This window comes from Carettochelys insculpta, chromosome 3, assembly GCF_033958435.1.
Source record: "Carettochelys insculpta isolate YL-2023 chromosome 3, ASM3395843v1, whole genome shotgun sequence".
Classification (NCBI taxonomy): Eukaryota; Metazoa; Chordata; order Testudines; family Carettochelyidae; genus Carettochelys; species Carettochelys insculpta.
The window spans coordinates 46,216,319-46,231,696 of NC_134139.1; positions in this window are offsets into that span (position 1 = coordinate 46,216,319).

Consider the following 15,378-nt stretch of genomic DNA (forward strand, 5'->3'; position numbering starts at 1 on the left):
TTAAAAAGTGACCTACAAAGACTTAGCCACAGTCAGTGAGACTGAACTCAGCATTACCAGAGCTCACACAAGAGATTAGCTATGTGTTCTGCAAAAGAGGCCTAAGATAGGAGCCCCCTTACTGGAGGTCTGTCCTCAGAGCGGTGCCCTTATTAGAGGAAAAGGGCACATCACAGAATCAGAGCTTGGAGAGGGACTTCACAGCCAGGCACAAAGGAGTGGGAAGCCTAGAGAAGGCAGATTGTTACCACCAGCCTATCCTGGAGGGTTGAGGGTAGTTTCTGTGTTGGAAATGCAGCTCCCCGGTACAGCCGAAAGCGGAGTCACTGGGAGGGGGGGCGCGTTTGGGAGCTGCAGGTGCTTGCCAAAGCAAGTCCCGGGGGCCCTGTCAATTCAGAGCCCGGCTTCAGGACACCGGGCTCGGCTCTTCTCCTCCCGGCTGCCCCGCTGGGAGCGGGGGAGAGAAATCCCCGCCGGCTGCGGGAACCGCACCGCGCCGGGTGTCCTCTGCGCTCGTCACCTGCATTCATTTGCAAACGGGCAACACCCCCAGGAGCGGCTCAGGCCGGGCGCTGCCGAGGAAATCGTTTTCCAGCGCAGCAGCAAAGCGGCCCGGCCCGGCCCGACCCGGCCCGACGAGAGGAGGGGGCTGAAGGCAAAGCCACCCGCACGGCCCCTCTCGGGCTCACCGGGGCGACGCTCGCTTTCTCCACCCAGCCAGCCCGTCTGCGCCCAGAGCCCCCCGCCCGGCCACGTGCGTGCGGGCTCGCAGCGTTTACCTGGGGGGGCCGCCGGCTTTCCCCCCCCCCCCCCCGCCTTCACCAGCGCCTTGTTGTGGCTGGGATCGGGCCTCTCCCCCCGCTGCAGGTGGCGGAGGGAGCCCCCAGCGCCCTCTGGCAAAGGCCCGGGGCGGGGCGAAGGCTGCACACCCCCCGAGCGCCGCAGGAGCAGCCCAGGCAGGCGGCTGGAGAGGAGGGGGTCCCCGTCGCAGCTCGGCGCTCTCGTTGGGCAAGTGCCGGTCGGAGAGCCACGGGCCGGGAACGGCTCGTCCCTGGGCTGAGACCTCGGGCCGAGCCGGGGGGGCCCCACCTGCTGCCGCTGCCCCCCCTCCCAAGGGGACACGCAGGGAAAGCGCCGGGGCGAGTGGCGGGAGCCCCCGGGGCTGGGACCCCGCGCAAGTCCCCCCCGCTCGGGCTCGGGCTGCCGCTCGCGGGGCCGCCGCAGGTGCTTCGCTAACTTTGAGCCGATCGCAGCCGGGGTCCGCCCCGCGCCCCCCGGCCGGGCCCCGCTTACCATAGACCCCTTCTCCCTCGGCGCACGCCGGCACCACGGCCAGGAAGAAAAGGCCGAGCAGCTCCATCTTCAAGGCAGGTCCCTCATAGCCGGCGGAGGGCAGCGGCCCCGCAGCCAGGCAGCAGCCGGCGCCGAAAGCCCGCGAAACGCTCCCGCATCCAGCGCCAAGGCGCAGCCAGGGGGCCGGGCGAGCCGTGCCGGGGCCCCGAGCGCCTCCGCCCAGCAGCCGAAGTCAGCCCGCGCCACCCGGGCGGCTCCGATCTCGGCGCGATCAACTTGGCCGGAGGCGGGGAAATCCCTGCCCGAGTTGGAGCCGAGCGCCGCGGGAGGGAGCGGGGGAGCCCCGGCCCCAGGCGCACCCAGCGGGCGCGGAATCCCAGCAAACTCCGGCCGAGGCAGCCCGCCCGCTGCTTCCCCGCGGCCGGCGCACAAAGGAGCGCGGAGCGCGGCCCGAAGTCCCGGGCTTCCCGAGCCGGCTGCCAATCGGGGCGGGCTGCGGAGTCCCCTCCCTCCCTGCCACGGAGGCGCTGCCGGAGCCCCAGGCAGGAGCCGCGCGGGGCGGGGCGGGGCGGGGGGCCGGGCTCTGCCAGCCGCGGGGCGGAACCAGGGCACGAGGTGGCTCTGCGGGAGGGGCGGGGAGGTGACAGCGGCTCCCACCGGCGTCCCCCCTCCCCCAGCCCAGGTGCACTGCAGCCCCGCGCCGCTGCCGGCTGGGACGGGGCTCGAGGGGCGGGGAGGCTGGAGGAAGTTGGCTCCAGCCGGCGGGACGCTCTGCAGGCAGCGCCCGGCCCCGCCGCGTCCTCGCCGGGTGTGAGCCCGGACAAAGCGGGGAGTTTCCCTCCTTCCGTGCCCGGCTCCACGGCTCTCCGAGCGGGCGGGGGTCCCGCCGCGGGCGGCCCCGCAGCAACGCGACCCGCCGGCTGAGCGCAGCGCCCTGCCCGGTGCCCGCTACGCTCCCGGGGGGACTCGCGAATCCCGCCAGACCCGGCGGCAAGTTCTGCCCCCCCCCCCCCTTAAAAGGGCGGGAGCCCATTAAATCCGCGGGGCTTGGGGACAGCCCGGCCTCCTGCCCACCGCCGCGGCCGCCCCGGGCAGACCGAGACAAGGACGTGGGGCTGGGCCGAGAGCGGAGCCGGGGCGGGGGGCTCCCATTTCATCGCCTCTCTGCTTTCCCACTGCGGGGAGATGCCCGGGGCCGCCCACACCGACCCGGCTTCCGCCAATCTGGGACCCATCCCCAGGGGCCGGGCGCTGCACAGCTGGGCGGGAGCAGCGTTCCGGTACGCGGCCGGCCCGGGGGTGTTGCGGACAGCGGGGCTCGGGCACGTGCTTTGGCTGTGCCCGTGCGCGGGGACCAGGCGCCTGGGGAGGGGGCGTGTTTGGCGGCTGCTGGCAGGGCGGGGCGCGAGCGGGGGGTGCTGCGCGGACGCGGTGGGGACGCCCCGGCCGCAGGCTGAACCGGAGCGCGGCGGGCGGGGCCCGGGGCGGACCAGCCTCCCGCGTCTGGAGCCGGGCGGCGAGCAATCCCCGCCCCTAGCAGAGCGCCGGTCCAATCGCTGCCGGCCCGGGGCAGCGCCGCGGCTGGACTCCGCCTCCCCGGCCCAGCCCGGGCCTGGGTACGCGGGAAGGCAGCGCAGCTCTGAGGGAGGGGGCCTCAGGCTCCTGCCTTCCCTGGCAGCCGCTCCGCTCTCTCCCAGCCCGGGTAGAAACCGCTCCGCGCAACCCGCGCCAGCCCGCCCCCGCGGAGGGTGTGGGAATGCTGAGCGGGCAGCGCTCGCCTCACAGCCGCGGCCGGGCTCCGGCGAGGAAGGCGGCTGTCCCGCCCGCCCCGCACCCCGCTCGTGCCCCGCGCAGCCGAGACGTGCCGGACTGCGCCCTGCCCGCCCCTCAGTGGAGCCTCCCGCCAGCGCGTCCAGCCGCGGGCGCCCAGCTGCGCTCCCCTTGGGGCGGGGAAGCCCGGGCAGACCCAGCGGGGCTCGAGCCGGAGTGGTGCCCCGCTGCGCGGGCAGGGGGGGAGTCAAGCCAGCCTCGGGGCACGTCCCCAGCCTCTCCTCCCGCCTGTCCCTGCGCAGGGGAGGGGGCGACCCGCTCCCGCCTTCCCGGGCTGCCTCCCGCGCCCTGGGAGGGTGCCGCCTCCTGCCACGCCCCGCGCAGGCAGCTCCCGGCACTCCGCAAACCCCAGGTAGGCGCTGCCCGCCAGCGTGTTCCTGGCAGGTCGTGGCAATGTCCGCCAAGCGCCGGAGCCGGGGCCCCCCTTGCCCTGGAACAGCACTGCGCGGCCCGATCGCCAGAGAAACCTGCCCCAGGGGCTGCGCCTGGTTCCCTGCGGACAGTTTGCTCACGGGGTCATTCCAGGCGGGAGCCGGAGCAGGGGGAAAGCCCGACCCAGCGCAGAGCCCCCCTAAAGGCCGGGTATCTAGATCCGCCGTGCGGGCGATCTCTGAGCGCCTGGGGCCCAGCTGTGCCACCCCGCATCACCAAGGAAAGCAGCTGCCTCTGCTGATCGCACGTCCTCGGCTGGCTGAGGGTTGCCCAGCCCCTCTGTGCCTTGGCTCCCCGAGGCCGGCCGCCGGAGCGGGCGCGGGGGATGGGGTTAGGCAGGAAGCAGAGGGCAAAGGCGCACTGGCAGGTAATTCATCGCCTGAGCAAGACTCCTTCCCCGGGTTAAACGGACAGGCGGGAGACCCGTCGCCCCGAGACCGGCTGCCTACTAATTCATGCGCTGACAAATAAGCAATTAACAGACATGGCCGCTAATTAGTTAGCAGTTATTTCCATTGTAAACTCTAGCCAGCCGCGGAAAGGGGCAATAACCTACAGCAGTGCCAGTAGCCGCAGGGGCCGACAGTAAGGGTCAGTTTCCTATTAGTGGGGCGGAGGAGGTTATACCAGGGCCATCTTCTTCTCCAGCTCAGAAAATTAGGGGATGGGTAAAGCTGAGTCAAAGGAGCATTCCTTCAAGTAATGGTAAGTTTCCATCCTACCAGTTGGCCGCAGGTGTCTCCAAACTTCCCCACCGATAGAAACGTTTTCCTGACTTTTGAAAAGTTTCAGCCAGCCCTGCTTGGGGTGAGATTTAATCCATCCCCTGGCAGCGGCCTCTACCCTAGCCAGGGCTACAGGAGACAGCTGCTGAGAGAACCGCTCAAAGGCTATGTCTACACTAGCAGAGTTGTTGTCGACAGAAGTTACTGTCGACAGGGAAATCTCGAGAGTATTCTGTCAATGGATTGCATCTACACGCAACTTGCTGTGTCGAAGAGAACTGCCAGGCTGCACTGCCCTCTGATGCCAGAGAACGGAATGGTGGCTCTGCAAAGAGGGCTGCATGGCAACCTGAAGCCCTCTCTGTCGACCCAAGTGTCTACACTGCACTTTTGTCGACAGTATTCTGTCCAGAGATGTTATACCTCAAATTTTTGAGGGATAATACTGTCGAGGAAAATTCAGAGTTCTGTTGAGAGAATGCTTTAAGCATGTGGACGTGCCCTATGTTATGTTGACAGAAGGCCCCTTCTGTTGACAAAACTCTGCAGAGTAGACCCAGGCAAACTGTATCTACGCTACAGAGTTCTGTCAACAGAAGTCACTGTTAACAGATATTTCCTGGCAGAACCTCTGTCCACAGAACATGTCCACACCTAATACAGGCTCCCCCTGTCAACACCATCTGAGAGCAGCCAGCCTGCCCAGCCCTCTGTCAACAGGACAGCCAACCAGAAGCTCTGCAAACAGGGCTGCAGGGTGAACTGGAAGCACCTTCTGTAGACAGAGGGCCCTAGTGCATCCATGCTATTTTTGTGTCAACAGAATCTGTGGACAGGGGTACTATGTCTGGTGCAGTCAAGACAGAACTCTGCCAGGAAAACTGCTGTGTTCTGTCAACAGATTCTCAACAGAATGCATTTGTAGGGTGGAAGCTCCCTAGTTTACAGACCCTTCTGTCCATATAAGGTGTGAGTGTAGACCCAGCTAATGACTTTATGTGGGCGGGGAAATGAAACCACGGGAGACCCAACAGGGAATTGATCACAACTGAGTGAAGCAGGAAAAGGCACCAAACAGTGAGACGTGTCAGCTGTTTTCATCAGAAGGGCCACACTGGGTCAGATCAAAGGTCCATCTAGGCCAGTATGCTGTCTTCCACCAGAGGGAGTGCCTGGTGCCCCACAGGGAGTGAACACAACAAGCAATCATGGAAGTGATACCTCTCCTGACATCGACTTCCAGCCTCTGACAGGCTTTGGCCACCCTTTCTACCAATCCTGGCTAATACCCATTGACCGACTTAACTTCCATGAATTTATCTAGCTCCTTTTGGAGCCCTGTTAAAGTCCCGGTCTTCCCAACTGCCTCTGGCAAGGAGTTCCACTGACCTACTATGTGCAGTCTGAAGAAAAATGTCCTTCTGTTAGTTTTAAACCTGGTGCCCATTAATTTCATTTGGTGACCCCTAGTTCTTTAGATATCTTATGTTTCAGATTTAACACACTTGTAATCCCTCCCATGGAGAACTATATACTTAAATGACTATTGGGGGAAGCATATGGAGTACTACTAGCTTGTAATCTATGAAACCCTTTTGGGGGTTCTTAATTTAGCTCTTAATCCATATCAAGGATTTGTACCAGGAAAGAATCCTAGAGTTAGCTGGGCAGTACCAAAAAAAAAAAACTAACCTTATTCCAAGTTCTAAATTAATTTGCTTCGCCATTGTCACACCCCTTTTATGTGAGCTTTCTGTAAACAGTCAGGGTGTGTCTACACCAGCAAGTCCATTCGAAATTCAGGTTGGAGGATCACGTTCTTTCAAAAGAATCCATGGAGCGTCTACACAAACACCCTGCTCTTTCGAAAGTAACTTCGAAAGAATGGGGCAGTTCCTTTGAACCTGGTCCTCTGTTCCCGAGGTGGGAAGAGCTCCCTCCTTCGAAAGATTATTTCGAAAGAAAGCAAGTGTAGACACTCGGTCACAGGCCACTATTGCACTGAGCCACTAACTGATCCTGGCAAATGAGAGTCAAAGTAATCCGCCAAAGTAACCACATTGTAAATTAGCTCACCCAAGGGTTTTGCCCTAGAAGTACCTGTGAACTCATCCAGTTAGGGGCTAAAATAAAATAATAATAATAATAATAATAATACTATCATAATCAGAATTAACGGACTAATCAGCCTCAAACAATGCAGATGGGGGCTGGCAGGGCCCAGTCTGAGATCAGCCCATGGAGTTAGACAAGTAATTGACTAAGGAGCGATTAGAAGGAAGGGATGCGGTCGGAGCTATTCTGGGCGCCACAAGAGCCCACCCTTGTTGAATTGTTTATGAATTGTGTGCTCAGGTAACGTTTACAAGTATTAACTCTCCGCGTTTTCAACCAGAAGCCAAAAATCCTCCGGCGCTTTGTGGCTCTGGCAGAGAACTACAGGGGACCGAGAGCCTCCAGCGCCTCCACGTGTCAGCGACCCACACGGGTGGCTGGCCGCCTCCCGCAAAGCGTTGCTAGAGAACACATTTGGCTGCCCTCCCAGCGGAGGGCTAGCGCCTCGCCTCCCTTTGCCGGTCCCGCCTCGTCCTGTCTTTCGGAACTATTTACACCTCCTCCTCCTCGCCTGCTTCACGGCTTGGCTGAGAGGCAGGCAGAGGTGGGGCTCGGAGCGGCGCCCCTACGGCGCGCAACGGCCCGCTGCCGGAGGCGATCGCTGAACCGGACGAGGCCGAACTCCGCGCCCTCCAACCATTCACTCACTCACTCATTCATTCATTCTCTTTGTGTCGCGTTCGCCGGCGCGCTCCCTCGCTTGGTGCCTTTCCCGGTGACGCGCGGATGCAGCTGCACCAATCACCTCCCGCCTCCTCTGTCTGACAGTTCCATCACCTCGCTCGAGTCAATTTCCCCCTGCGGGCCACTCCCACGAGTCTGGCGAGCCCCCGGCGGGGGGGAGGGGGGCGTTCCATTGCCGCGGGGGGCGCGCAGGGGGCGCGCTCTCTGCCACTGTCCCAGTCGTAGGGCTTCCAAGGAGCGAGAAGGCAACGGGCGGGGGCGGGGCAGATGAGCACCCAGCGAGGCGCTTAATTTCGGTGGGAGCCGAGATGCACAGGAAAGGGGGCAGCGGCCGCAGTGATACAGCAGAAGACTCGGGGGGCTCAAGACACCGTTCCCCCGAACTGTGCTTCTGTTGCTGGACGCTCCCACACCCTCTGCACGCCCGGTCCCAGCTACAGCCCGCGGCTAAGGTGGCCATAGGGCCTCGGCACGTGCGGAGCTCTGCCTGCTCTCAGCAGTGATCCTGCGTCCTCAGAGACCTGGCAGCTCTGGGCTGTGTCAGCTTCCTCCCCAGCTTCAGCCACAGTATGAACAGCGCCTCGAACCTGCGGGCTATCCTCTGCCCTTTCGATTAACTTCTTGCCTTCCAGCGGCCGGCCGGCACCGAAGGAAATCCGCTTCTGCTGCTCACCTTTGGTATATCGTGTCCTCCCTCACGCTCACCCCCCCCCCCCCCCGCGGGAGCAGCTGCTGCAGATGGGTCACTGCCCGCTGTGCGGGGGAGGGGGTCTGTTGCTGATTTCACCCCCCGTCCCGTGGGGGTGTGGAAGATTTACCTTTCACTGGTAAGGTTTTCGGGACCCCTCTCCTATGGCCACTGTGCAGGTAGCTGCTCTTTTCCCCTCTGTGCCTGCCCTCCGCCTTAGCCCCTCTGCTCTAAGGCCGGCGCCTTTGGGCTCTATGTTCCCCCTCTCTCTCCTCTGTCATTGCTGTCGTACAGGCTGCTGCTGCCTTTCTCTGCGGCAGGTCAGAGGAGGGGCTGAATTCTAGATGCAGAAGGGTTGGTACCCTGCCCCAGCCAAGGGAGCTCCTGCCTCTTGGTTTGAGCCCTCCCTGGTCCTCTCTCTCCCCCTCCTCCTGTATTGCTGCTTTCTTTCTCTCTCCTCCCCAGCCTCCAGTTAGTTTGAAACCTGCAGCACAAGCACAAAAGACCCCACACAAACTGGGGCTAGTCAAAGAAATTCATGCTCCCCCCCCCCCAACCCCATCCTATTTTAACATACATCTCTGGGACTGCTATGTCAAGTGTTTAAAAAACCCTCTTATACAAGGAAACGGGACTCTACTCTCCTCCACCATCACCAGTGGCTGGCATCATGATTGCTAAGCCTTTTGATGCCAATGAACTGAAGCCACAGATCTCTCCTGGGAATGGTACAATGCTGCTGGAAAGGGTGAGAGCGCAGCTCCAGAAACAGATGGGAGTCAGCCTGAGGTGTAAGCGCTAGCAGGTGTTGTCACTGCAAGGAAGCTGCACTGTTTGAGCTGCTTGTTTCAAAGCCTTTTAAATCCACCCTATTGCAGAGAACAGGTTGGCATGCATCTGTATAGAATCTGCAGAGTAATTCCCAGCCGAGGCCAGTTTAACACCAGCCTAATCGCTCAAACCTTGGGGAAAGGGAGGACCACCCTCAACCAGGATCAGCTTTGCCTGGGAAGCATTCATTCCCTTGGGTGCAACTCCTCGGCCCATTTTTAGGGCCATTTGAGACTAGACCACAAACATATGCCAGATGCATGCACCCCCTAAGACCACCTGCTGGAGAGTAGGCTGTCCTCATATCATCTCTGAGTGTGGAGTCACAAGAATCTGCTTTTGGCAATCCTTTTAAATGCCCAGAAAGCTGATCGGTCAACATTGTAGTGAGCAAGTGAGGGCCCACTGCCCCTGTATGCCCCCAGAAAAGGTCCTCCTGTGACTAGAAAGAGCAACTCTCATTAGAACACGGCAGAGGGAAATATACCAGTCAAATACTGTTGATTTTCCTTCCCCCTCCTCCCCATTAATCACAGACTGCAAATAGCTCCAAAGCTACATAGAGGAGCCACTCCGTAACAATGCAGACTTACTGCGGAGATACTGTGACAAGTTCTGTGACAAAAGTGATCCAGGTCTGTACCAAGTCTAAGTATTTATACTGTGCTCATCAGTGGGAGGGATCTGATCACACTGCCAGCCAGGATTTCTGTAATGTCAAGAATGGAAGAACACCTGAGGGGTTTTAAATAGAGGAGTGATTAGGGCCTGTGTGCACAGCCCTCACACAGATAGCAGCAATCACGACTAGGGCCCTATCAATTTCACGGTCCATTTTGGTCAATTTCATGATTTCAGCTATTTCAGTCTGAAATGTCATGGTGTTATAACTGTATGGAACTGGACCCAAAAAGGAGTTGTGTGAGGGCCACACGGTTATTGTAGGGCAGTTGTGGCACTGCTACCCTTACTCCTGCACTGCTGTTGGTATTGGTGGTGCTGCCTTCAGAGCTGGGCAACTGGTGAGTCATGGCCCTGGCTGGGAGTCCAGCTCTGAAGGCAGAGCTACCACCAGCAGCAGCACAGCAGTGGTGGAAAAGGATGCATTGCCACCCTCATTTCTGCATTGCTGCCTTCAGAGCCGGGCACCCAGCCAATATTACAACCACTGCCCTCTGGTTGTCCAGGGGACAGAAGGGTGGCAATGCTGTGACTCTCCTAAAACAATTTTGTGATCCCCCTGCAACTCTCTTTTGGCTCAGGGCCCCCAGTTTAAGAAACACTGGCCTCCACTGGAAAATCTGCCTAGCACAGGGTAAAAGCACACAAAAGCAGGAGTCCTGGAACAATTTTTATAATGGGGTGCTGAGAGCCAGGGAATCCAACTGCAAACCCTGTCTGTAATGGAAACCACTTCAAGCCATGGGGTGCTGCAGCCCCCCTGCACCTCTCATTTTAGCACCTATGCACAAAAAGACACCAGAAGACACCAGATTTCAGATACTATAATGCCTTTTGCATAGCTGTGAATTTGGAAGGGCCCTAGCTATGTCACATACAGTTAGAGCTCCATCCCATGATAGGGGGCTTATGCCTCTGCAGACACACCTACCTCAAACATCCATCCACCCACCTCTACTACCAGCTGCTTTAATTCAACGAATACAGTTCTTCAGGGGCATGACAGACCTCTACCTCTGCTTTCTCATTGGCCACTCACCTGTTTACTACATCTCACATCACCAGCAGAGACAGGCTCTTGTGGTAGGATATGGTTGTTCACCCATTTGATTTTAAAATGTTACTTTTGTCTAGGTGCTCAAGAGACAGCAATGCCCAGCCTGCTGAGCAATTCCAAATGTCTGTTTCTATCCAGGTGCCTAAATGGGAGTCAGCAACCCTGAGATGTAGAGTGTTTTCAGAGCCAGAGAGGGAGGGAGGTTGCTGCTTCATTAACACTTCAAATTTCCAACTGCCTGGGCTCTTTTGCTTTTGGTTTGCAAGTGTCTCACCCCCTTTCCACAAAGCTGCATCCAAACTTTTTGGCACCATCTCAGCTCTGTTTTGAACAGCTTCTTTGTTTTCCCTTCTTAAGACAGGAAGTTCCCGTTCCCCTTCCCTGTTCTCCTCCTTGAAGCTGGTGTTGCAATTTAGGTCAGCTGTGGAGCCTTAACCAGCTTCTCCTCCAGCTAGCCCAATGCTTTCTACAAGCCAGCCTTTTCCTGCTTATGGCCATCCTGCTCCATTTATGCTGGTCTCTTTCCTAAAGCTCATCCCAATTGGCTGGCCCTCTCACTCCCATTCTGCAAAAGGACTGGTCCCAGGTTCTTAAAGACACAGAAACAGAATTTCCTTCAAGGACTGCTTACTTTCTCACAATATATCCCAGGTCCTTGTGTTCATCAGACAACTCTAAATCTTAGAGGGCTACTATGCCCTATTAGAGGATCAGCTGAACCCTAGGCAGCATTGCCCTTACAAGTGGAGACAGACCATTTTGTCAAGTAATACAACAGAAGAACCCTACTCTTGGAATCTTAGTACAAGCAGACTGCTCCATTTTTCACCCCAAAATTGTTAGAGTCTAAAGCTTTAGAAAACAATCTGTCCTAATTTGCATGACTATTTTTACAATACATTTCTCTAGAAATTCCATTTAAAAAGAGTAAGTCATTACCATAAATCCAAGTAATGTTGGATTGTGCCTAAAATGAACCAAAGTGAGAAATCCTAGTGTGAGGAGATAACAGAAGTAACAATCATATTTGTGCATTTCTCATTCCTTTGCAAGTCTCTAAACACACACACACACACACAAAATAATTCTTAACTCCTCTTGTGCAGTAGGAAAAAATGAAAGACACATTTAGACAGCAAATCAGAGACAAAGTCAGAGCTTCAGTTCAGGACTGCAGATGCCTAGACCCCCAACCCTAAGCATTAGACAACACTGCCACATTTCCAGGTACAAATGCAATCAAACCCCTTTACCACTGGGCCAGTGAATTACCACTCCCTAAAGCTCATCCCAAGTGGCTGGCACAGAGGGGAGCCTTGTCCCTCCCATTCAGCAAGGAGACTGGTCCTAGGGCCTTAAAGAAAAAGCAACAAGATTTCCTTCCAAAAATATATAATCGCTGTATGAACTTACATCATGCCTATCTTCTTAGCATATGTGCAAGATGCCTCAGGATACATCACCAGATTTGGTCCACTCTCTGTACCCAGCCCAAGCTGAGGAAGTTAATGATCCAGTCAGGGACTGGACCATGAGTGCCACAGGGGCCAGCAGCTTCTGTGGGCTCCTGGACAAGATGCATGGGGCTCCATGCAATGGAAGGGGCAGGGCCTTGGGCGGAAAGGCCGGGGAAGGATATCCAGCCCTCAGCGTTGCACAGAGTATGGTACTGCCCATCCAGCCCTCAGATCTGTACTGAGTGTGCAACATGGTGCTCCAGCAGCAGTTAAAGAGCCCAGGGCTCCAGTTGCTGCACCAGTGGCTGGGAGCCCAAGACCGCTCTGAATTGTGAGGCTGCAGGGCAATTTCCCCTTTGGCACCCCCATATCAGCAGGCCTGGTGAATGCTGATCCAAGCCCCCTGCTGAAGTTAATGAAAATGCAAAGGAGATATATCTCTTCATTCCCTGCAGTTCCTCATCTTCCCTGGAATAAACACCCCCGCCCTCACCCACCACCCACGGCAGCTTCAACCCGATCCACCTTTCACAGCTTCCAAAGGGTTGAGGTTTGATCTTTCAGTTGCAGACATAAACAGCACAGTCGTGCTAGCTGATACTAGATCATATCACTTGAACCATGCCATTGTGTTCTACAAAGACCATGGAGATAAACCTCTTTGGCATGAAACATAAGACTCATGTGTCTGCATTAGTGTCCCTACAGTAAGTCCCCTGGAGACAATGAAACAAACCGTTTGACACACACCTTCTCAGCATTTCATAAGGTCGGGAGATTGTGGGAAGAATACAGAAAGCTTGAGATGATAGCCTCCTAGCTTAGCTTCATGGATCTCTGTCAGTCTGGCTTCCAAGATAGATCTAAGGCTATGTCTACACTACCCCAGAAGATTGACCCACTCAGGGTTGATCTTCCAGGGTTTGATTTTGTGCATCTGATATGGACGTGCTAAATCAATGTTTCAGGAGTCTCAGTTTGACCCGTGTTCTCCTCACAAAAAGTGAGGAGTGAGGGAGGTCAACAGGAGAAACTCTCCCATCAACCTTCCCCACTAGAGACAGCCAAGTTAGCCGAGCACAGATATGTTGATTCTAGCTATGCAATTGCTGTAGCTAGAATGGCGTATCTGTGGTCAACTTACTTTGCCTCGTGTAGACATAGCCCAAGTTAACTTGGTGTCACTGAGACTCTTTCTAGTTTGAATGCGCTGTGTGATCTGCCCTAGTCTCTCTGGAAGATGCGCTTTTATTACATATTACACACATATTAGTGCCTTCTGTACACAATGTAGCTGCCTTCCTGGATGACAATCCTGTGAGAGACTGAAATAAGCTATTTAACAATAATCACAATATTTTTGCAACAGGAGCATGCGTTCCCCCTAAACACTATTTAGGTCCCCCCAAGGAATAGCAACATTAGCTCTAGTGCCCATGGCACTAGACAAAAATTCCACCGCTTGTTTCTAGCAGCTGAAGTATTTTTCATTAGCTTCCCATCCTGTCTAAACTCTTGCATGTTGTCACAATGTGTTTTTAAACAGTTGCTCCACTCTACCCCAACAGTGGCTGTGTTTCAGTGGAGGATGAAGTGATTCCTACTGCAAAACCAAACAAATCTTCCCTTTGCAATCCAATTATGGTTGCTGAGTGACAACAGTGACTTCCCTCGTGTATCATTTACCAATCTCAAGCACTTAAATGCAAGGAAGGAACAGTTAAAAGATACTGTAAATTTTACACCACCCACATAATAAACCAATTATTCTTATCAACCATAAAGTAATGCATATTTCTCCACAACACAATAACCTGCTCTCTAAGAGAATGGTATTCAGCTGGGATCAGAGTTAAGGCTGTTGTGTTCTGATGAACTGTACAGATAAGCACAGAAATGTGTGTTGCTGCCAAGTTTGTGCATTTCCAATACTGGCATTTCTCAAAAGATGGGGGAAAGCCTCTGATTTCTCCCTTGGAGTCCCCTCAGTCAGTGCTGTAAGTGTGTGTTGAGGGGGAACCTCCCCCTCCACACACATACATATCTCAGAAGCAAGCAAGGTTTGGAGGGAACCCAGGGCAATCATGAGCAATGTGGACCACAGGAGAGGACAGAGTCAGAGGCTACATGGGGATAGGGAAGTTTGGTGTGTGGGCGGGGGGGAGTCTGGAAGTAAAACTGGGGTGAAGAGGCTGAAGAGTTACTGGTGTGGGGCAGGGTGGCTGGGAGGTTGTAGGAGCATGGAGCCATGGAGGACATTGGAGAGGTGCATAACCTTGGGCTTTCTCCTGCTCCTCTTCTCTTTAGCCTCCCCAATATTCCCCCACTTCTCCTCCACTCTCCCCTCACTGCTCCCCTCACTATCTGCCAGCTGTCCCAGGCACCACCTCCTACCTGCAGGCACCAGGCACCTGGTGGAGGAGCTGCAGAAAGGCCAGCTGGCTGCCGGAGCCCAGTGCTACAGCATTCCCCACAGAAGCACTTGCCTCTGTACTCCCAACCCAGCCGAATGTCAAATAGCAGATGGGACAGGGGCTCGTTTGTGGGCACAGAAGTGGCCAAAGGCTGTGCCGTCTTACACTTGACAAACCAGATATACCCCTGAGAAGCTGGGTGTAGAATTCTTATCTTACAGCTGCAAGCTGACAGACCCTACCATTGAAATCTAAAGGAGGGGTGTCATTTCATTGCCTCATACAGAACAGACCTTTATGTCCTTTCTCGCCAACAGTGGCAGTGGCTTGGAACAAAAGGTGAGTGCTCACAACACCTGGAAAGAGGGAGAGGTGCCAGGTAGAAACTTTGCCTACCCAAGCCACAGAAAGGAGGGTGTTGCATTCCCATTTAGTGTGCAGCTGAATAGAGGGCAACATGTTCACACACATATATAGCACCCAGTCATGCTCCCTCAGTAATCAATGGCAAACTTCTATTGTAACAGTGGGAATAGTATCAGGAGATTCCCACTGAAATCAGCAGGAGTGGTATAGGGCACCAACAAAATCATTAATCACACAGCTTATTTCCAATCCCTTTTCTTCACTTATAGCGAGTTCATGAGCTTCCAACTAGCTGTAACTGTATAGAAAGGTTGAAGGATAAGAAAACAAAATGTCTGTGAGCGAAAGAGATCTCTACAAAAGGGAAAATGACAAAGAGGTTACACTTGTTATTAACTGAAACTTTTTTGAAACTTTTCTTCAAATATTGCATATGTATGTTTCCCTTTGTTTCAGAGTCAATCTCATTTTCAGCCATATTTCCCAAGTCACAGCTCAACCTTGGGCAATTGGGAGTCATCATAAATTTAAAAAAAAAAAGTGCAGTTGTACCTTCCTCGGGGTAGGGACCTTGTCCACTGCTCGTACAGCACCAAGCACACAGTGTTATGTTGAGTGTTGACAAACACACACCTTACTGTTAATTTTAATATATTTTATGTTGCACGATGAACACCAACATATTGTCGGCTGAGTTGTTGGAAGTCAGTAAAATGTAATGGAACATTCAGGGCCTCAGGCATCATAGTGCAGAATTTAATCTGCACTAATCTGCCCAAGCCTGAGGAAACAGTGTGCAGCATTT